The sequence below is a fragment of the Falco biarmicus genome, chromosome Z, assembly GCF_023638135.1.
Source record: "Falco biarmicus isolate bFalBia1 chromosome Z, bFalBia1.pri, whole genome shotgun sequence".
NCBI lineage: Eukaryota > Metazoa > Chordata > Aves > Falconiformes > Falconidae > Falco > Falco biarmicus.
In genome coordinates this window covers 32,072,786-32,093,936 of record NC_079311.1, presented here as the reverse complement: position 1 = coordinate 32,093,936, position 21,151 = coordinate 32,072,786, and the positions used below count along the sequence as shown (strand labels likewise).

Below are 21,151 nucleotides of genomic sequence, written 5' to 3'. Positions count from 1 at the left end.
GACTGAGGTGGCTTTTCCATCCCACCTCCTCATGTTCTCTCCGTGGTCCCACAGGTAAAACCACAGGGTACCCTGTGGTATCTCCTGTGTTCTCCCTCCCAAACAGAAGGGCATCTCTGGTTGATGGCTGAGATGCAGGTCCATACAGGTGAGGAACAGGATATCCTCATCAAGTTGCTGGACCGGTCTCTCCACAGCTGAGGTGATGGAGGTAGAGCTGCTATCTTCATAACTTCATCCACCGTTGGTGCATCGTCTTTTCAACTCATTGTTGCCAGTGAGTTGGCACATGATGATGGTCTGCTCTGTACCAGTTTCTGTCACATGGGCTGCGTGCATAAGGACTTTGCCAGGATCCATGGGTGACCATGGATCATCCTGGTTATAAGAAGTCATGTCTTTCACAGCTAATTCCCTTGAGTGTCCGGTTCTCTGTTGCGGTCCACTTGCCTGCGTGACGTGTGGTACCCTCCTTGTAGGGGTACCTTAACATTTGACAGGAGTCCCTTCCAGAGGCTGAGGGCTTGCATTCCTTTTGCATGCCCTGTCAACGTCTCCTTCTTTAGAAAGTGATCCCAGCTGCTTGGCTTCCCTACCCTCCAATTCTATAGTATTAGCCCTGTTATTCTAGCATCGAAGTAACCAGGCGATAAGGTGTTCACCTGATTGACAGGCATAATCTTTCTGCATTATCCCACTGTTCATTCAGAAACAGAAATCGGGAGGTTAACTGTTGTTCTGTTCGCTGCGTTCATCCTGATCCTGTGATGGCCCTGCTTCATCCTCCCCCTTTACAAAATGAGCTGCTTTCCGTTTCCATTTCTTCTTCATATATAGAATCTATACTTCTCCTTCAGTATAGGCGCCACTGATACTGACACTGCCGCGGGAGCCAGAGCAACCACGCGGGAGCTGGAGTAGCCATGAGGTTAGTAGTTAGAATTAGTTGCTTAAATCTCCACCAGGTCCAGGAGGTGCAAACCCCGTTCAGTGTTCCTAGCCAGCAGGGTCACGACCCGCGCTGTGGTGCATCCGACGGACCAAAGATACTCAGAATTGCCAGAAACCCTAAATTTTTCAGTAATTGGCCCCGGGGGGAAGGAGGAGGCTGGGATCCCGCCCATAGGCCGGCTCCCAGGAAAAGGGAAGCCAGAGGTGCAGTTGCTGGCATTTGCCGCCAGGGGCCGCCCGACCCACAGGGGCGACACCACCGCCGAGTGCGCAGGGCACGGTGTTACGGCCCACGAGTCCATCGCATGTAAACCAACGCTGCATAGTACTACACTGGGATGACTTTAGCCCAAGTCTCAAGGAGGACAAACAGCACAACACGTACTGCACGTAAATGAAAGCAGCACTAAGTAGGGCCATCAACTAGTTTAAAATCCGGTGTAGTATTCCCCTAGTAAAGAGGTATTGCAATGAAAGAGTGCAGTGGTAATAGTCTCGGGTCACTGCTGCTGCTGCTGGTAGCCAGGTGCAGTCAAGACATGCATTAAGGCTTAATTACAGAAATGCACCAGTAAAGGGTTAATTTCCTGAAATAAATACATAAAGCTATACCTGCAATTTATAAGGCACAAAACCAATTTCTCATGCCTCGGTTTACCCACTTGTGGTTCCTAACACGGTCACATCAGATGCAGCAGTAATGACTGCAGGTAACTTAGCTACTAAAGTAACCTACTTCTGGTTAGTGCAGGCAGGTGCTGCAGTTGTTGCTTTATGTGGGAGCAGCTACACAACACTGACAGCACATACTATTATTGTATGCAACTATCACCAAGTGTAATTTTGTAATAAAACCAACTTAAAGCATTTGAAATTTTTTAGTGTGTTTCTTTGGGTCTTTAATGTGCATAGTCTGTTCTTCTCAGATGCTAATTGAGATAAAATACCCCTTTTTAGGGACAATAGATTCTGTCGCATTGAGGTGTCTTGCACTGGAATATTCTCATCCCAGAAACTTTCCGGGCACTTGATGAATTTAGGAGCCTTGAATTCCTATCTGCACAGTTAGGAAAAATGCTTTGAGGACCCTAGAAGATCCGCTTATTTTTTTCTTGGAGTTCTGTTTCCGACAGCTGAAAATCTGAATTATTTTTTTTTTCTTCACCCTTTGTAACCAGACCAAACTGAAGTCATAGGACAGAACAGATTATAGCTAACTGGTAATGTTACGTATCTTCATTGAACTGGAAGGGAAGGAATGGGTTTATTGGGGACCTTTTTGCGTTAAATGTCTTAACCCTGTGGCTCCTGTAGGGTTTTTGTATCTTTTTCCATGCATATATTCAGCCAAAAAGTATTTTTGCTCCCCTTTGTGAAAGAGAGAAGACATCTTCAGTACAGAACTGCAAAGGGTGCGTGTGCCTGTACAAGAAAACTGCTGCATCTGCCCTGATTTCAGTCGATGGCTATTGTAAACTGGGTTCTTAGCATAGAGTGCTTGTGTGATAGGAAATATTTTCTTGGAGATAATCATAAAGGGAATAAATACTAGTATTTATGTCATAATATGAACAGTCTGTCTGATACTAAACATTAAAATCTGCTGCTGTAATTAAACTGTAGTGGAGATTATTTTAGACACTTGAAATACATTAATGCAATGCATTCTTTAAATCTAGAACAACTCATGGGGAATGGAATTAATAAATGAAAGCTGCGTAATTTTTCCATGTTTTTTCCACTTCCCCAGCAGTAGAGAAAACACGTGACCACGACCACTTAAAATGGACATGAAGTTCAGACTCTTGGAGATTTGTTATCTGCTTTTTTTTTAAACCACATTTGACGCTCCAGCATAGAACAAAAAGTATACATTTCTACCCCCACGAATTGTTCCTGTTTGAAACTACACTAAATACGGGGTACTGGATGTTCAAGGTCTTCAGGACAAAGTAATATATTTGCCGCAGCCAGTCAAGAAAGCTCAGAGAGAGAAAACAGACAAATGCAATCCTTAAAATAAATGTCACCAATGAAGAGGGAAGAGAGTTGCGCCTCTGCATATAGTGTTATTGAGTTCCTGTATCTTTCGTAAACAAAATTGAGAGGGTACGTGGAATAAGGCTGAGTATTCTTTATAGACACTGGCATGAATTTCAGTGAAAATAACTCATCCCAAGGTGAGATGATGAACAGTGTCCACTGGGACAGCGTATTTTGGGATGTGATCTTAGTCACTTGTGGTCTGAGGAAATACCAAGATTTACCCCTGTTGTGGTTCTGTGTCAAGAACGGTGGGCTCTTCTGACAAGACTCAGACTATTTTCTCATGATGTGGCCAACTTGCAGCCTTCTCATTCTTGAAAATGTCTAGATGTAGAGAGTCATCTACTGACAAGGTTAATAGCGCTTTATACTGGTTATACAAGCACAGTGATACTTGCAAAGGTATTGGCACTTCTGAGTTTACCAGTGAAGTAATAACCAGATATGTACTCTAGCAGAAAAATATCTTCTGTAAAACAGATGTCTGACCAAACAAATCATGCAAATCCTAAGAAAACATGCTGGAGACTAAAGTTCGGGGGGGGTGGGGGGCGGGGGTTGGGGGGAGGGAAACAAGATGGTCATTATGTTTTAACAGAAATTTTCAGGTTTTCTTTCAAATGTTTATGCTTGCTGTCATCTGGATAGCAAAGAAGCTCTAAGCTCTACAGTTCTCTTCAAAAGGCACCTCAGTTCTGTGATAGTCAGCCACACTCAGCAATACGGTGCTGTCAGAGCTGGGAAGACAGGCTGCCCAGCTAGTTTGCAACTGCGGCTACCAAGATTTTCATTTTAAAATGTGTCTGAGACAGAATCTTTCTCATGGAGGTGGGAGCCTGACAAAATGTATGAGCTACAGAGAGAAGAATCTTACCGTAAGTGTTAGATGACTTTAAGCTGTAAACACTACCTACCTATTACCAGTGGAAACACCTGACAATTTGTCATAAGGGCTCATCTCTACAAGGAAACTTACTGTTGTTACTGATTGTGTGTTAGCAATGTGACTCGTGTACAATTTTATTACTGAAGAGCTGTGCCTAAAGGGGAAAATGTGCTGGCACAACTGTCCCTTGTAAATCAGTATAATTGAAACATTCAGTGGAGTACGGAGCATGGGAAATAATTTCCTATGACTGCTTTCGTCAGAGGCTGATGTACTTGCCTTGGTATAGCTGTGTCTGTGTCTGCCTAAGCTGTTACTGACTTCTATCTTACTGTCTCCGCAACTCAGCTGACAAACAGCATGCAAGTCCTTCCTAATCTACGCAGTGCAAAACCACCTCGGCGAGCACAGAATGCTTCTGTCTGTTGCTGTCTGTGCTGAGGCAGATTAGGAGCATGCTGCTTAGCTGGACCTTCTGTGGGAGCAGTATCCTCCAGCAGGGAAGCAGCAAGGTTTTTAATCACTCACACCACACAAAACATTTCTGTTCGAGTGCTAGCAGGCAATTCATGCAGTCCAGTGGTGACAAGGAGCTTAAGGAGATACGGGCCCCTACAAGAGCACAAAATGCCTTAAAGCCAGCAAAGGGGTAAGGGAACAACATTAAGTGATGGTGTGGAGTCGTCCCTCGTGGGGTCAAACAAAGGCTTTGCAAGTGCTGGTGGACTTGCCTATATGCAAGTTCAAAATAGGCAGGGGAGACACTGCAGCTGTGGTTTTCTTGCCCTGTGCACGTGAATAGGGAGAGAATTTCTTTATGAACACCTTGAGACACGTCTCAGATGTTACCCCAGATATGGCATGGTGGATGCAATAATATCAACAATGCTCCTGAGTCTAGCTCATGCCCTTTTCTGAACACCAGTGCCTTATGCGTGTTCCTGACATTGTGGGATAAGGTGTGTGCTTTGCACTTTCTATTCCAAGTCTGGGTTTAGTCAGTGATTACCCCTGTGTCTTTTGGGTTGGCAGCATGTTTCCCTAGTGTATTTCTGCTTAAGGCAGATTGAGTTGGAAAACTTGGGTAAGATGATGTTTGGCTGAGTTCTGGCAAGCCTGTTAATTTGGTAGTACAGCATTTTACTTCTGGTTCATAGAAGTCAAATATCTTTCAGTATTTAGTTTTTCCTTTAAATAACCATCTCTATTAAATATCTCCAAGTGAAAACACTTTCTCTCCCTTTAAGGCTGTAAGGTCAAGCTTTTGGCACAATATATTCTAACAGCAAAGGATAAAAAAATTACACTTGAATGTAAAAACTACATTATTTTTGTCCCATAACAGGTCCTTTCCAGAATCCTTGGCAGTCTGACTGTTCTGTGTAATTCTGGACATGAATAACACTGCCATTTTAAAGTACTCTGTGTATGTTTACATGAGTACACTCGGTATGGGTGCCTACTCAACACAGGTGCAAAGTGCATGAAGTCTGATGCAGAGACTAGAAATCTCTGAAGTAGGCAATAATGTGTTTTTCTCCACAATATCTTACCTAATGCTTAAGTGCTCAACTCACAGTATAAAACTGCCAGTTATTTTGTCTGTTCTTCCTTTCTCTGCTCTTAGCATCCTTTCATCTTAATGCACCATTTGGTTTAAAAACATACACTCTTCGGACACAAGATAATGAAAATTAGGATCCTGTTCCTGGATGAGAAGCGATGCTGTTGGCACTGCTGAGAGAAGGACATGTACAAGTTCCGGGCCTCCCTGTGCCCACTCTGAAAATAATACCTTAACTCTGCAGCCAGGGCAGGCCCTGAATTTGCTTAAAAGGAAAAACAAATATGTGTTTTTTTTAAAAAATGTAGCATGTAAAGAGGCTCACAAGTGTGTGCATGTGAAGGGTCAGGACAAAGCTACCAAAATCAAGGGCGTATGCAGTTATTTAGGTTTCTGTAAGTACTTTGCATGAAGAGCTAATAATAGAAGCCTCACCAAATTCAGCTAGGAAACCCACCTCAGGATGTCTAGATGTCCTTGGGGCTAGGACTCTGTGCTCCATTACATGTGTCACCCATCGCTGTTCCTCAAGAAGCCATGGGATGTTAAGTCTACCTAAAATTTCAGCCTTGGGGAATTAAAATCGCTGTGTCATTTTCCTGCTGCTGTGCAGCAGGGGAAGTGGATGTGGATCACTAGATGTGCAAAATTCACCCCAAGCTCCCTGACACTGGCTACCTGGGCAAGCAGAGTTGTCATTAGGACAACTCTTTCTCCATGCAACATCACTAATTTCACACCTGCTGATTAAGCATGGAAGAGCAGCTGCTTGGTAAGTCAATACATAGCACCACAGAGGGTTCAAACGCAAGTATCCCGGGAGGGGTTAAATTGTCATGTTCATTAACAGCTGTTGGTGTTAACGGGAAAGCAACTGTTCATTAACTAAAATGATGTCTCCTCTGACCCTGTTGAGTCCTGGTGTTCTAAAATAACTGTGTGACTACACCCCTCTCCTTGGAAGCATGGGTTTTGAGGCCAGTTTACACCTTTTGGAGACATGTCTCCAATCAGAGTACTACACTCATGCACCTTCACAAGTTGGGCAGTTTCGGTCCCCTAAAGCCAGGCGTGTTACGGTAAGTTTCTCTGGTCCCTCTGTAATGAAGTGCCAGCCATTGCAGACTATTTCTGTAAAGAAGGGTTGAAGGACTCCTGCTTCTTGGAAGTTAGGGGAGGACTAAGGCCTAACTGGGGAAATCCAGCGTGCTGTTGCAGGTCCAAAAGAGGTTGCATTGCTCATCAGGAAGCAGGACTGAGGACTTCAGTGAAGAAGGGGAAAGATGGAACTCTTCCTTATCCACTGGTTTGTTGAAACTGGGTCTTGCACGTTGTCACCATAGTTTGGGGATTTTAAGTGAAGAGATGCCATGTGTGACTTTACCCAAGGCAGCTTGAGCAGCCATGGCTACTCAGGTGCAGCTGCTTCCTGTGTGTGTATGCACAGAGCTGCCAGGATGTGATACCATTATCCTCTCCTACGGGTATAACACTAGCTCTGGCACCTCTGCCCCTATCTGAAATGGTTGGATGACAGGTCTAATGATGCTGTATAAGTACTGCTCATGAGCAGTGATCTTGCCACTGCAGAAGATGTCTTGCTGTGCTTGGGCTTCTCATTCTTTTGGGTTTGGGTTGCTTTGTATAGGTATATTTGGTTAATTACTTCAGTGGTTTCCTGATGTGTCCTGTCTGTTGTCCAAATCATCTTTCCAACAGACCCAAGAACAGCTAAACAAATGCTGGTGCTGCTACCAAGAAGCTCTGGAAGGAGGAAAAGGAACAGGGAGCTGTGTCTATATTGTTGATATACATCCCCTGTCCTTACCCTTCTGCCAAAACTTGTCACCAGGGGACAGGGTGGCGGATAGACAACCTTCCCCTTTCAGAGCCAAGTTCCTTTTGCACATCCATTCTTGCTCTAGCTTTCAGCTACACCATGAATGTGCGTTTTGTTCCTGGTTTTCCTAATCTTCTAGGAAAGTGAGAGCTTTCTGACTCTAGAGAGTCAGAAGTGAGAGAGTGAGAACACACTCTCCCTGTACATCATAGCATAAGGTGCTTGATGGCTCTGCTGGATGCTTCTTGCACTGACAGTTCCTCTGCTGAAAAATGAGCCACAATGACCATTTGCAGGTACCCACAGCCCGGGTGCATAGCTGGTGTGTGCAGCTCCCAAGCATATAACCCTTTGCAGCACCATGCCAGCACTCTGCTACCAGTTGAGTGGTAGCGCAAATCATCTTGCTAAATTGTTTTAAAGGTCTAAGCCTGCAAAGACCCTGAGCTCAGCTCATGGCTACAATAAAATGAGATAGTGTTCTGTATTTTAAATGGGCAAATGAAAACTAGAAACATCTGTTTTTAAAAACAAATTTTCAAATGTCGATGTTGATCATTCTTTAACTGAAAAATAAAAATCTTGCAAATTGAGAACAGAAAACTGATTGGCTTCTAACATTCAGAAGGAAGATGTATGAGAGAGATTTGTTTTAGGTGAGATCTAATTTTTTGTTAGAAGACAAAACCCCCAAGGCTGAATGAGTTCTGCTTACCTTTAGCAGATCATCCCAGGGGTAGCTGCTAGGTCCCTTTCAGAGCTGAAATTTTCTCATGTGTCGTTGCAGAAGAAAGGGGAAGATGAGGGATGCCTGGTCTGGGGTCATCCAAAATCACTACTCATGCATTACTAACAACAGCTAAAAATGTTACAGCAAATGCTTTCAGGAGGGGTGCCTGCTGCTGAACCAGACAGAGCCACCCGGCACACCCAGCAGTTCTCTGCATTTGCAGTAAGGGTAGTGCTTTCCCTCCAGGTTACCCTGTACTGACTTTCTCATCTCTTTTTTTAATTGCTAATACATTGGTGGCTCTGCGCTTCTCTGAGCTATGTGGGCTAAAACTTATAGGCAGAGAAGAGGAAGGTAAAGATGAGATATAACCCATCTTAGTGCAGGACTGCTACTCAGCTGCCATGGCCAGGACATGACCCTCATCCCCTAGGCTTTATATCCCATGCTGCCAGCTTTCAGCTGTCACTTCATAGTACAGGCTTTTTACAGCATAAAACACATGTCCTCATATGTTTGAAAATGCCTGGTGTACACAGACATGCTCCCTGACTCCAACAAATGGTAGCAGTCTCTTTGTCACTATAGGAGTTTTCTGTTCCTGAGGTCCACACTCGCATAGCAGATACAAGCAGTGCAGTCCAAGCGCAGTGCTTTCCCATGCTTTCCCAGGCTGCACTTAGCCTGGGTAATGCTGGCGTTCAGATTTTGCAGTGACTTCCAGAGGGCCCCTTTGCTCACAAGCGTCCTTGTGAAAAATGACCCCTGCAACACTCTTCCTGTACTCTTCACCCTGCCCCGCACCAATTCTTGGGCCAGTTATGGAGGCTGGGGTATATGACTCCATTGTAACACCTCATCATAGCATCCCACCCATCACGTCCTCCCAGCAGATGAGTTGAGAGATCTAGGCATAAGGCAGCATTTTGCTTAGATTTTACTGAAATAGAGATGTATAGATCCAAAGATTAACCACTATGCCTTGTAAAGAGCAGCTTGTCTCCTGTATCAGATGGCAGCATCCACTGTAAGAATAAGCACAAAGCAGCACTCAAAAAGGTCAGATAGGGTCATCCAGTGATTTGAATTCATAGGGAACCTGCCTAAGTGCGGATATTGTTTTGAAAGAGGGTGGGGATAGCACAGAAGAAAAGGGCAGAAGAAACCCAATGGTAATAAAAAAACCTAGCTCACAGCCTGAACAAGTATTGTAGCATAAGATAGAGCTGCACAGCAGAGGCAAGAATGTTTACAGTGATGAGCAGATACTGGGTTTATGTGTTTTCTCCTGTTCACAGAAACAGGGCTTTGTAAGCAAACTGCATACATCCCTGATATCTCCTCCTTGCTGGAACAGTGCTTGGGACACTGTGTTTCTGATGCATTCAAGCAGAATGGAGTAAAACCAGCAACACTTGTGGTTATTAAGCAGAAGAGTATCAGTTGGTTCAGCAGTAACCTCCAAAGGAACTGTAATAATAATTTCAAGAAAGAATAAATTCTTTTTTCTTTGTCCTCTTCTGACAGAGAGCAGAGCTGGAATTCGGAGAATTTTTGAAAGCTCTTTCTATTTCCTAGTACACTCTGACTTTAGGTCCTGTAAGAACAGTGTGCCTAATGGAACCACGCCACTACAAGGGTATGTGGTCAGTTTGGAATATTTTTGTAAGAGGACAGAATGATTTGATGGATTTTCAGTGTTTGCTTTAGCTCAAATTCTTCATAAAGGTTTGGCCAGAAAAGTAGGAGAGAAAGAGTTAGCTGGGGAACTTTTAGCTTTATATCAACATCTGGTATCTTAACCAGCATCAAAACCTGACTGCTGAGAAGGTTGAAAGTTCTCAGTAGTAAAGGGTAGATCTGAGATAACGTCTGAATGCTCTGACTCCCCTCTGTCTCCAAAGTGGAGTGGTCTGGAAAGGTGAAGAGATTAACAAGACAGTTCCTGGTTTTGCTGAAGTCCAGATACATTTGCTGATAGAAGGAACAGAGCAATGATATATTAGAATTCTGTGCAGTGCCTGCATGCATATGTCTGCCTGTGTACAAGTACCGATCAGCTTAACCTCTTCATGGTACCTATCTGGCTTTCAAAAAGATTTTGGGAATGTGCAAAATCTGTTACAGAGGGCCTGGGGAGAAGGTAATAGTTTCGGGCATGTGCAGGTGAATATGGGGATACCACTGTTCAGGGAAGATGGTAGCCATGAGGTCTAAAACTGGACTGCACATCTGAAAAATGGAACAGTTTCTGCAACTGCTGGTTGCGAGTAAAGTATGAGGACAGTAGTGTAGCATTTGCATTGCACAGCCTAGTGGTGTCCAGCATTCAAAAGGAGGAATTCTAATAAAAGTTTAAACTGATGATGAGCATTTTATAGCATATTTAGTTGTACTTCGCTCAGTTTAGCTCCAAGGCCAAACAGTTCCCACAAGAGGGATGTCTCTGCTAAAAATTCAAGCCTCACCATCTTCAGTGGGATGCTTGTCCTCCATTGTAAAAGCCCTAAATGAGATCCACTAAGCAAAGCCATCTGATGTTTCTGGTGATTCAAGTTTGCTTGTGTTGTACCTCAGTGCTTTGGACACTTTAAGCTGGGTTGTGAGACACCATCAGTAGGCCTGGTAATGTGGAAGGATTCAGTTCACCAGAAGTATTTATGTGGAAATACCATTTCCCATCTAGCACAGGAGTCTGAGAGCCTTTGTGTTTTCTGGTCTATTATGACGGCAGAACACTTGTCCTTGGCACAGACACCAAAATAAAACAGAAAAAGATAAATATATACAGTTCTTTCAGGTCTTTCCTTATAAATTAGAAAGCAGGAACACTGTCTTTCTCTGATTTAAAAGCTTTCTTTACAGATTTCTTTACAGTTGAACACAGCCAGTAAGCAGCCCTGGATCACGTTGAATGACTACTGAGCAAGAAGAGCCAGAAAAGGAGCAATTAGAAAAAAAAGTGTGGAGGCCTTGATGTGTACCAGTGTACAAACGTATTATTTGAGCATGTATGCAATCACAGTTCCCTATTCATCATATGATGACCAGACTGATCCAAGCAACTGATTTATGCAAGTTTTACACCACTGCAGTGACAGCATATCTCCCATGTTTGAAGCTGAACCATAAAACCAACAAGGAGCTAGTGTGGCATGTAGTGCCCATCCTTGGTACCAAGCAAAGTGCAGCAGAAATCACTTCCTCAAATGGATGAAGCCTGGCAGGGGTAGCACTGGGACAAGTAAGAAGCCTGTTTCCAGGGGCTTCAGTAGCCCACAAAAGGGTGAAAGATTTCAAGGAGATTAATGGACTAAGTGGCTCCTAACATAACAGTTCTATTGCTCAGGAGTGCTGCTGTAGGATATTGCTATTCAGTTTAGTATCCAAACTTGTCCTGCTCCGCTCCAGACACTGAATTATTTTACAGTGGCAAGGAGAGAAACCACATGATGCCACACAAGCATCTCTTCCCTATTTCAGGGGACTTTATTACTTCAAGGCACAAACTTTATCATATTATTTCATGTTGGGAAAATTCATGAATTTTTGTTTCTTACTGTGGCTTACATAATAGCCTAATTAGCTATGAGATCTGGGTCTCTAATCATTTGCCTGGTTCTGATCTTGAATGACCTTGAGTGGGCAAATTTTCATTTCTCAGCTCATGTTTACCCATCAGGAAAATAATGATGTTGAATTTTTTTTTTCTCATAGAAAGTCTCACCTATGGATTTTTCTGCTGCACAGGAGAAAAAGAACGAGAAAACCAGTCATGGCAGGCTCTTCCCTTAGGGACAGAAGGATCCATCCACACTAGAACTTTATAAACCTCATTAAAATCTTTTTCATTCTGTCTGTGGAATAATAGCATGTGGGTTTGAGAAACAATATTGTGCAACACAAGGACAGTACAGGTTATTAATTATCAGGTTAATGCTAAGAAGGTAATAATGTTTTCTACTGGTGGCCATGACCTTGTAAAGGGCCTTCAAAATATGTTATGCAACTCTTCCCACACTCAGCTGGAGTTGCTACATGCTCATCTCTGGGAACCTGGGCATCTTACATTTGCGGTATTTGCTATATTTGCAGAGAAGATAATCAGCAAAATTCCCACTGAAGGATATAATGCAGGTGTGTTTTACGTATTATTGCACTTGCAGGCATATTCTAATGGGATTCCAAAAGCACTGAGGCTTTTATTTATGCTGCCTCATTGGGTATAGGAACTGGCCTTAAGGCAAGAAAACAGTATATATAACAGGATTACCGTTGTAATTTTGGATTCGAGCCTACAAAGACAGAGAAGAGGCCACAGAATTCTGCTTGGCTGCCATGGGCACCAGGGATGTTTCAAAAAAGTTTGAAAAAACCCTCAAAAGTTTGATGGGCTCACCATCATGTGCAGGACCACGGGCAACCAAGTGTTATTCACAGAGATGTCCCTTAATAGAGGCAGGAAAGGTTATTAAACCATTTTGCAACTGAAGCATGGAGGGACACAACGATTGGCCCAAGGTCTTCCATGACCAAAGACTGAATCTTCCAGGTCGCAGTGAAATGCCTGGGTTGCAGTCTGTATTTTACCAGATGCATGGGGCCAAGCTCCTGTGGGAGGCCACCTCCACCAGAAACAGGGTAAAACTGAGCACAGGCCAACACAGCATCGTAGTGCTCAGAGTGAGGCAGAGTTACATACACAGGGAACCGCAGCTGCACACAGAGCCAAGGTATTGCTAAACCTTGCTAAGCTGAGTTGCCAGCTTGCAAGGTAGCTTGCTCTTTAGGGACTGAAAGGTGGTAGCAATAGCCAAGAGCACCTGATGGTCTGTATTTTGCATCTGGGTGAGACAATTTCCATTTGCATTTAAAAATGCCATTGCCAAAATAAGTAATCATAGAATCATTTAGGTTGGAAAAGACCTTTGAGGCCAAGTCCAACCGTTAACCCAGGACTGCCAAGTCCATCACTAAAACACGTCCCTAAGCATCTACGTGTTTTTTAAATACCTCCAGGGATTCCACCACCTCCCTGGGCAGCCTGTTCCAATGCTTCATCACCCTTTCAGTGAAGAAATTTTTCCTAATATCCACTAGAAACGTCCCCTGGTGTAACTTGAGGCTGTTTCCTCTCGTCCTGTTGCTTGTTATCTGGGAGAAGAGACCTACTCCCGCCTGCCTACAGCCCCCTTTCAGGCAGTTGCAGAGAGCAATGAAGTCCTTGAGTCGCCTCCTCTCCAGACTAAACAACCCCAGTTCCCTCAGCCGCTCCCCATAACACTCGTACTCCAGACCCTTCACCAGCTTCGTCGCCCTTCTCTGGACACGCTCCAGCACCTCTACATCCCTCCTGCAGTGAGGGGCCCAAAACTGAACACAGTGTTCGAGGTGTGGCCTCACCAGTGCCCAGTACAGGGGGATGATCGCTGCTGCCCTTGCCCTGCTGGCCACGCTCTTTCAGATACAAGCCAGGATGCTGTTGGCTGCCTTGGCCACCTGGGCACACAGCTGGCTCATGTTCAAACAGCTGTTGACCAACACTCCCAGGTCCTTTCCCACCAGGCAGCTTTCCAGCCACTCTTCCCAGGCCTGTAGCCTTCCTTGGGGCTGTTGTGACCCAAGTGCAGGACCCGGCACTTCTCCTTGTTGCACCTCATACAACTGGCCTTGGCTCATTGGTCCAGCCTGTCCAGATCTCCCTGCAGAGCCTGCCTGCCCAGCTTGGTGTTCTCTGCAAACTTACACAGGGTGCACTCGATCCCCTCATCCAGATCATCGATAAAGATATTAAACAGGACTGGCCCCAATACTGAGCCCTGGAGAACATGACTTGTGACTGGCTTCCAGCTGGATGTACAGCCACTTACCACCAGTCTTTGGGCTTGGACGTAAGAGTAGGACATACATGACCCACTGTCCCAGTGCACGCTGTTGCTGTGAAATGCTGACAAGACAGGCACAGCTTCACCTCTAGAACTATCTTGGAAGATGCCACTAGTTTGGTAGTGAGTTTTATGACAGTTGCAGATTTCTCTGGTTTCTTGTCACCTGTGGTGTGCCTCTTGCAGACTCCTTGCACGTTCACTGACTCTTCCCCTGCTTCCAGAAGCAGTGAAGCCATTGGCTTCCATCACTCAAAACAACCTTGAATTTCTCCTACAGCTTATTCAACACACAGGTACTGCTTGCTTCTAGTGAAAATGTCCTCAGCCCGCTGGACTTTTAGACAAACTGTATCTGGGTTACCCTTTCAGTAGGCACTCTGTTTATGAACTGCATGTGGCCAAGGGGAAGATGGAAGTGAAGCAGGTGGCCACAGTGCAGTGGATGGAAGTGTGCACATGTATGTAAAGGGGAGAAGCAGAGGCTATATAATACAATTGGCATGGGAGGGAGGTGGTCAAGGAATGAGGCTGGCACTTCCTCCTTTCAGTGCTTACTGTTCACTCCTACCATTTGCAGGGCTGGGGCAGACTCATGGGAGCTGTGGTGTAAGATAGAGAAGAAGGGACATGTTGAACTGGCAGAGATAAAAGACAGAGGAACGCCAAGAGCAGAGGAGGAGATGAAAATTCAGAACAAAATGAAGGCAGGTGGGAGTAGCACGGACAAAGGAGGTGCAGTGGGTGGTGCTCCTCAGGGTGAAAACTGGGGGAAGGCCGGGAAGTCCGAGTAAGAAAGGCAGCGCCGAAGCCAGGCGCTTGGTGTATGCACCCTGTACATCTGTCCCAGGGAAGGCACGCGGCCATGCCTGGGGTTTGTCACTCATCTCAAGACCAGCCTGCTTTCAAGACAGGGCAGGAAGCAACCATGACGGGACGAAAAGTTCTCATGCTGTGGCGACACGGAAATACTTTGTCTGGACTGTGATGACACACGACACGTGGGACCTCCCTCCTCCTCCTCACCGAGCCGGAGCTTGACTGCAAGACGCTTTTGGCAGGAATACTCCGCAGGCCTGACTAAGAGGAAAGGGGCAAAAATAAGGAAATCAGCGCTGTACCCGCCCGGGAGCCCACCCCCTGCCATTCCCCAGGGCCGGCGGGGCGAGCTGCGCTCCCCGGGATGGAAAAATCGGCTCGGGACACGCGCACCGCCCTCCGCCGCTCTCCCCCCGCCTTTTAAACTAGCAGCTGGTTACCGCGCGTCCCGCAGGCCGGACCGGTCCAGCGGAAGCCCCGCCGCCGGCAGGCTCCGTTACCTTCGCCGCTTCCTCCCCCTCGGCGCCCGCCCCGCCACGTTGGGCCGCTGCCAGCCCCTCTCGGCGAGCCCCGGCGGCGGGGCCCGCTGCCCTCGGCCGCCAGCCCGCGCGGGAGGGCCGCCGCCTCGGCGGGTGTTTCCTCTTCCTCCCGAAGCGCGGCTGGGGCCGCAGGTGGAAGGGGAAGGGGCTGGGAGCGCTCCAGCACGGCGAGCGGCCCCGCCGCCGCTGCGGCAGCGGGCGGAGCGGAGCGGGAGGCGGCGCTACCAGCCGGCGGGGCCCAGAGTCACCGTGTCACGGCGCCCGGGAAGCCGCTGCCGCCGGATCCGCCCCCCCGCAGGGCGAGCCAGGGAGGAGGACGGCTCCTCGCCGCCTCTTGCATTTTTACCCTCTTCCCGGCCCTGCCCCAGGCGCCTCTGCTGTGGCACCGGGGCTCCGTACGCGCGGCGGGGGCCAGGCCGCAGCGGCGCCCGAGCAGCCCGCGGGAGCTCCCGGACGGGTCTGGGCAGCCGCCTCAGAACTAGGATGTCCCGACATGAAGGTGAGCGGCGCGGGGCGCCAGGCCGCGGCGGTGAGGGCGCGTCCCGGGGCCCGGCCCGGCGTTAGGGCCTGGCGCTGCGCCCGCTCGGGCGGATCATCATGGCGCCGCCGCCGCCGAGAGGGGAGCCCGCGGAGCCGGCGGCGGAAGGAGGCCTCGGCGGCGGAGGGCGGCGGCCGGGCCCCGCTCTGCAGTGTCATGGGAGGGGAGGCGGCCGCGGCCGTTCCGTCCCGTCTCCCCGCGCGGCCTGCGGCGGGTCCGGCCGCCTCCCCCGCCGCCCCTCCGAGCGCGGGGCCGGGGCCTGCCGGCGGCGGGCGCGGGCAGGGAGGCGGCAGGCGGCCGTTCCGCCCCTCTCCTCCCGCTCCTCCGTCTGAAGGACGGGCGGAGGGAGGTGGGGCCGGGCGGCCGTGCTGGGCGCCACCAGCCCCCAGCGGGCCCGGCCAGGGGGGGGGCGAGGGCGCGGGGCGGCCTGCCGACGTGTCGGCCGCCGCGGCGGGTCAGGCCGGGCACGACGCCCCGGGGGGGCGGTGCGGCCGGGGGGCGCGCCGGGAGCTCGGCCTGGCACCCCGGGGGAGCGGGGCCCGCTCGGGGCCGGGGGGCGCGCCGGGCGGGCGGGGAGGCGAGCCAGGCCCGGGCGCCGGGGCCGGAGAGAGGCGTGCGTGCAGCCTGCGTGGCCCTGCCGAGGGGCAGCTTGTGTGCGGGGGGCCCCGGAAGCTGCCTGTTCGTGTCTGTTGTGTCTTGTGGCAGAGGAACCAGTGCTGGTACAGTGGCATGTGCGGAGGCATTAGGAGAGGTCATCTGCGTGTTTGGCCTGGTCCCGCTGTGTTTACCGCTGTGCGTGAGTTCGATGGGTAGTTCAGAATTAGACGGAAGGAGCAGGATGGAAAGAAAGCTGGAAGGAAAGAAAGGAATTTATACAGGAAGACGATGGGAGTGTGAAAGCAGGAGGGAAGGTCGCTTGTTTTTTCTGCCCTTCCTTACCAGTGCGTAAGGTGCTTGGACAAGTATTAAAACACTCTGTAAAACCAGGCTTTGTCACTTGCAAGGGTAACTTTCTGCCATGTTGGGAGCTTAATTCAGCACCTGTCTCCATTTTCTCTCTCTTACCTAATTTCTCATTTCTTTGTTTTATCTAGAAATGTTTTGACAGAAACATTTTAGGAGAAGTCGGTATCTGTGGCTAATGATGAATTCAAGTTAGTTGGTAGCTTGGTGCTGGACAGTGGTATATATGGTGGATTTTTGTGTGGCGTCACAGTATTTTGCAGACTTCTTGTTTGTGCAAGTATGTGCACTTCTGTATTCAAAGAACCATCTTTCTTGAATTCACTAGATTTTAAAGTTAAAATTTAGTAGGGGTGCCAAATACTTCCTCTTCCCCCCCTCCCCCCTTATAAAATACATATTTTCACAAGAGGGTGGAGATGCTGGATTTCTTTATGATTAAAGATTCAGATTTTAACAATAGTGAATGAAAGAAGTAATGATTACATGGTGGTTGTTAGTGACATTGTGGTGTTATACGTTCTGTAAATCTTTTGCTGTGATGCACGTATTCATTATACTCTGAAGTACAATAGTAGAATAAAAGCTTTTCTAGCTTGAACAGGTTAAAATTTGGAAGTGATATTGTGTGGTGTTCTTTAGTGTTTTTCCTGGCTTGGATATTTGTTGATATTTTTAGAAGGAGTGGCTGATAACAAAACCAGGCCTAATATTCTCTTCCTGTAGCAGATTCATCAGTGTGTGTTCTTTCTATACATGCCTAGTTAGAGAAAATGGGAAGAGTTGTCTTGTCTTTCCTGATGAGTGAGTGTGAGTTTTGGTAATTTCATATAGTGGATGTAGACTTCTCAGGTGTGTGCGCACGTGCTCATGCGTGATTGAAACCATGAGAACACTGAGATTAAAAATTATATCTGTCACTGTACCTTGTAATGTATTTTTATTAAAAATCTAGTCCATTTCTTAATTTCTGAGTGGTACTCCTTTTACTTCACACTTCAGATTTTTTTTTTTTAAGTCAACTTTAGTCATAGGGTTAGAATAACTCATATTAATACGGGAGGCATGTTTTTCCAACTTCATGGAAGTTTGGAGACTCAATTTTGTTAGAAATCTGGAAATCCTGAGAAAAGAAATATTGAAAACAGGTAAATCTTGTTTCAGATCTGTATGGTGTCATTCACAACTGAACAGTTTCTGATCCTAGTTGAACTAGTTTGAGAGGGTCTGTCATGGAAGAATATAGGGAAGAACCAAGCTTTAATCATGTTGAAGTGGTGTGTTTTCTGTGTGTTTCCTTTAAAATGGTCCATCCTTGTTTGTAGCTTTAAGATTTATTGATTGCTGCTGACAATGTGGATGCTGTACCAGTTTTGTGATGGGAAAAGGTGTCTCTAGAAGGGTAAATGCTGGAGAAGTTGGAATTCCAAAGTCTTGGGACATAAATCTCTGTCAGATGCTTCGTGACCTAATTAAAGCTTAACTTCCATTGGGGTTTTCTCAGCTGTTTTCTTTGGTATAGTAGTCCTTAAAATACAATTGGCTGTTTTGGCGTGGTTTTGGGGTCTTTTTGTTTGTTGTGTTTGTGTGGGTTTTTTTTAAAGAGCTTTTACTATCCTTCAGAAGAAGTCTGATCACAGCCTGCCTTTTCACAGTGCTGTCATTTCACACGAGCTGTAGGCTCATGTTTCTCCCAAATACAGGAAAATGGGCATAACTAGAACTTGAATTCTTGTTGCTCTTTCTTGAAATGTTCATTCAATGTTTAAGAGTTTTTGCTGATAATAATGTCAAGAGTAGCTATTAGCATTTATCCACCTCTTGCTATTGCTAGTTACTTAGAATTTTTCAAAACCAGTTTTGTTCCGTGATACGGTATTAAGAGACTAGCTGTTGTCTGCCTTTGCTTTTCTAGAATGCAAGGTGAGGGCATCTCCTGGTCTTGGATTTCACATTGTTCCCTTTATAGGAGCAACGTACTGTGTTTCTGTGGGTTAGCCCTTCTGTTGATTATGTGGTGGTGTAATATTTGACAGCCTACAAGGAGCAGGTAGGTAATATTTTTGTACTGTAGAAAGGTATTTTGCATATTACAGACTTTTTTTTTTCTGTGGACATGCATCTAGCAATGATTCTCTTGTATGGCAGTAGATACTACTCAGGACAGCAGAGAGAATCACAATTTCCAGGAAAATATCATTAGATCATTTTTTGCAACTTTTGCAAAACTAGGTTGCTGCAGCGTTATTGGTCATACAAGGGCCTGGCTTCAGGTTTTTTATACTCCGCAGGTCCAGGAGGCATCCAGTGCCACACCACCAGCACAACTTGGTTCTTGGTCTCACATGCTGTGTGCCCCACTCCCAGCCCTAGTTCCATACTTCGTTTCTTACTTTCAACTAAGGGATGTATTCTTTAAGCTTCAAAGAGTCAGCAGCAATTCAAGTGGTGGTTGCTTTTGATGATGCCCATTTGTCAGCATTTGTTATGAATCAGCAAAGCTCAGCAGTTAATCCTAGTCCCACATGAGGTAAAGTTGTGAATAGATTGTAGTAACAAAGCTTGGAAGGGAGAGCGGTGACTGTCAGGACCATGTGGAGTTTCCAGATGTTTGCTGCTGGCTTCAAGCTCCTAGTATTTGAGGGAGCTGGAGTCTCAGTGCTTCTCTTTTTTTGTGTGTGTGTATATATATAAATGTCTTGCATAGAGATCTTTATTACAAATAAGCACTTGATTTAGAAGGCTGGACAAGTACATCTTAAAGAAATACGCAGAACTTGGTCTTTGAAATCCAGGAAGTCCTAGTGTTACGCTTGAATATGTACCAACCACTTGAAAACAGCTAATACAAGAGTAATGTTAGCTGCAGTCTTCTAGCTGTACAAGGAACAGATAAGGAGTCTAAGTTAATGATGCTTTCTGTATGATCACAATACAAAGCATAAGTAAAATTTTATCCATAATAAGCTTTTTGAAAAAGATAATAGCAAGAGCAGTTTATGCCCCTTGTAATTATGCAGTAGCTCTGTCATACGTGAGCTGTAGAAAGGTACTACAGACTTCTGTCAAGACAAGTAACACTCAGCAGGTGATACCTAACTTTTAATATTTCAAGTAGTGTCAGTTATAGAATTGCCACTAAATGCAGAATTAATCTGGTTTTGTGTGTAAAGTTCCTAGTTCAGGTAACAAGACTACATACTTTTCATACAAACTACTCAAGATACTGTGTTGGTGAAGTATTGAATTTAATAATGAAACATGCATCTGTGAGACCGGTTATAATTTGCTGCCTTGTGATGCATTTTAATAGTTTGCTTATGTCTTCTCCAAACACGAAATTTTGCTATTCTGCAATACAGAATAATGACAAATTATTTCATATGTTGCTGCTAATTTTTTTTGTTTTGTAGAAAATAAATCAAGATTAAGTTGTACATGCAACATAAAACAGTGAAGTTCTTTGAATTTGCGCTAATATTTGACTCTGACAAAGCATTTTCTAGCAGTCTGTGTCAAAGTATTTCATACTGTTGTTAGTTTTACTCTATGATAGCATGTTAACACATATAATTACAGGTGTAGTGCAGTATCTGAAAACAAGTTAGTGTGATAATTAACTAGGGAAAGCTAAGTTTAGGACACAAAAAAATGTCAGTGTTATATGTAAACTGCTGCAAATGTGGTTAGAAATATTGGAACACAGTAATTTGCTTTATTATCAGACTGTTTTCATTGAGAAACTGAATTATCATTTAATGATAAAAAGGGCTGGATAAATCAGTGATATTTTAACTGCCAAGACTAGGTTTTCATTTTAAAAAAGGTTTCTGGCTCTGATGGTTTAGGAGTCATACTCTTGTGTTAACCAATATGCTGTTGTCCCTGCAGAGTCAGTCAACAAGGTTCTCCAAAATTACTTAGAAAGAGGGACCATTTTTTCTCTCAGGTTTATGATAAGAAGGAATGCCATGGATCCAATTTTATTTGGGAAACAGCAGAAAAAGTTTAGATTTAAATGATCAATGGTGAAAAGTTGATAGCCAGTATCCTAAGCAGAAATACTGAAACCGAACTGTGATACTTTTAACTTTATTGGGTGAGGGTGAAGAGAGAAGACAATAGTGAAGTAACTCTTACTTCCAAATGTTTGTTTGAACTAGTGGTGACAAGAAGGAGGGATGCAGGGGAATTTGAGAGCCGTGCAAGTTGCTTGAGTAGTATTGGGCAAATAACATTTGTACACATTAAATAAAAAGAAGAAAGCTGTTCAAATGCCATTGCATGTTTACATTACTGATAACATTTGAGGAAGAATTGTGGGTGTCACTGTTCATAGTTGCCTCTTTATTGTTGTTACTTCAGTTACTGTTAAATACAAAAACAGAAT

General features: G+C 45.7%; 1 long non-coding RNA gene across 1 annotated transcript; it reads right to left on the bottom strand.

Moving 5' to 3' along the window:
• Positions 1–5,195: 5,195 nt before the first annotated feature.
• Positions 5,196–15,349, bottom strand: LOC130142650 (uncharacterized). The gene is made up of 2 exons (XR_008819475.1): positions 15,222–15,349; positions 5,196–14,978 (listed from the first exon to the last, which is right to left on the bottom strand). It is a non-coding gene; the product is annotated as an uncharacterized LOC130142650 (long non-coding RNA).
• Between the last annotated feature and the right edge of the window lie 5,802 nt (positions 15,350–21,151).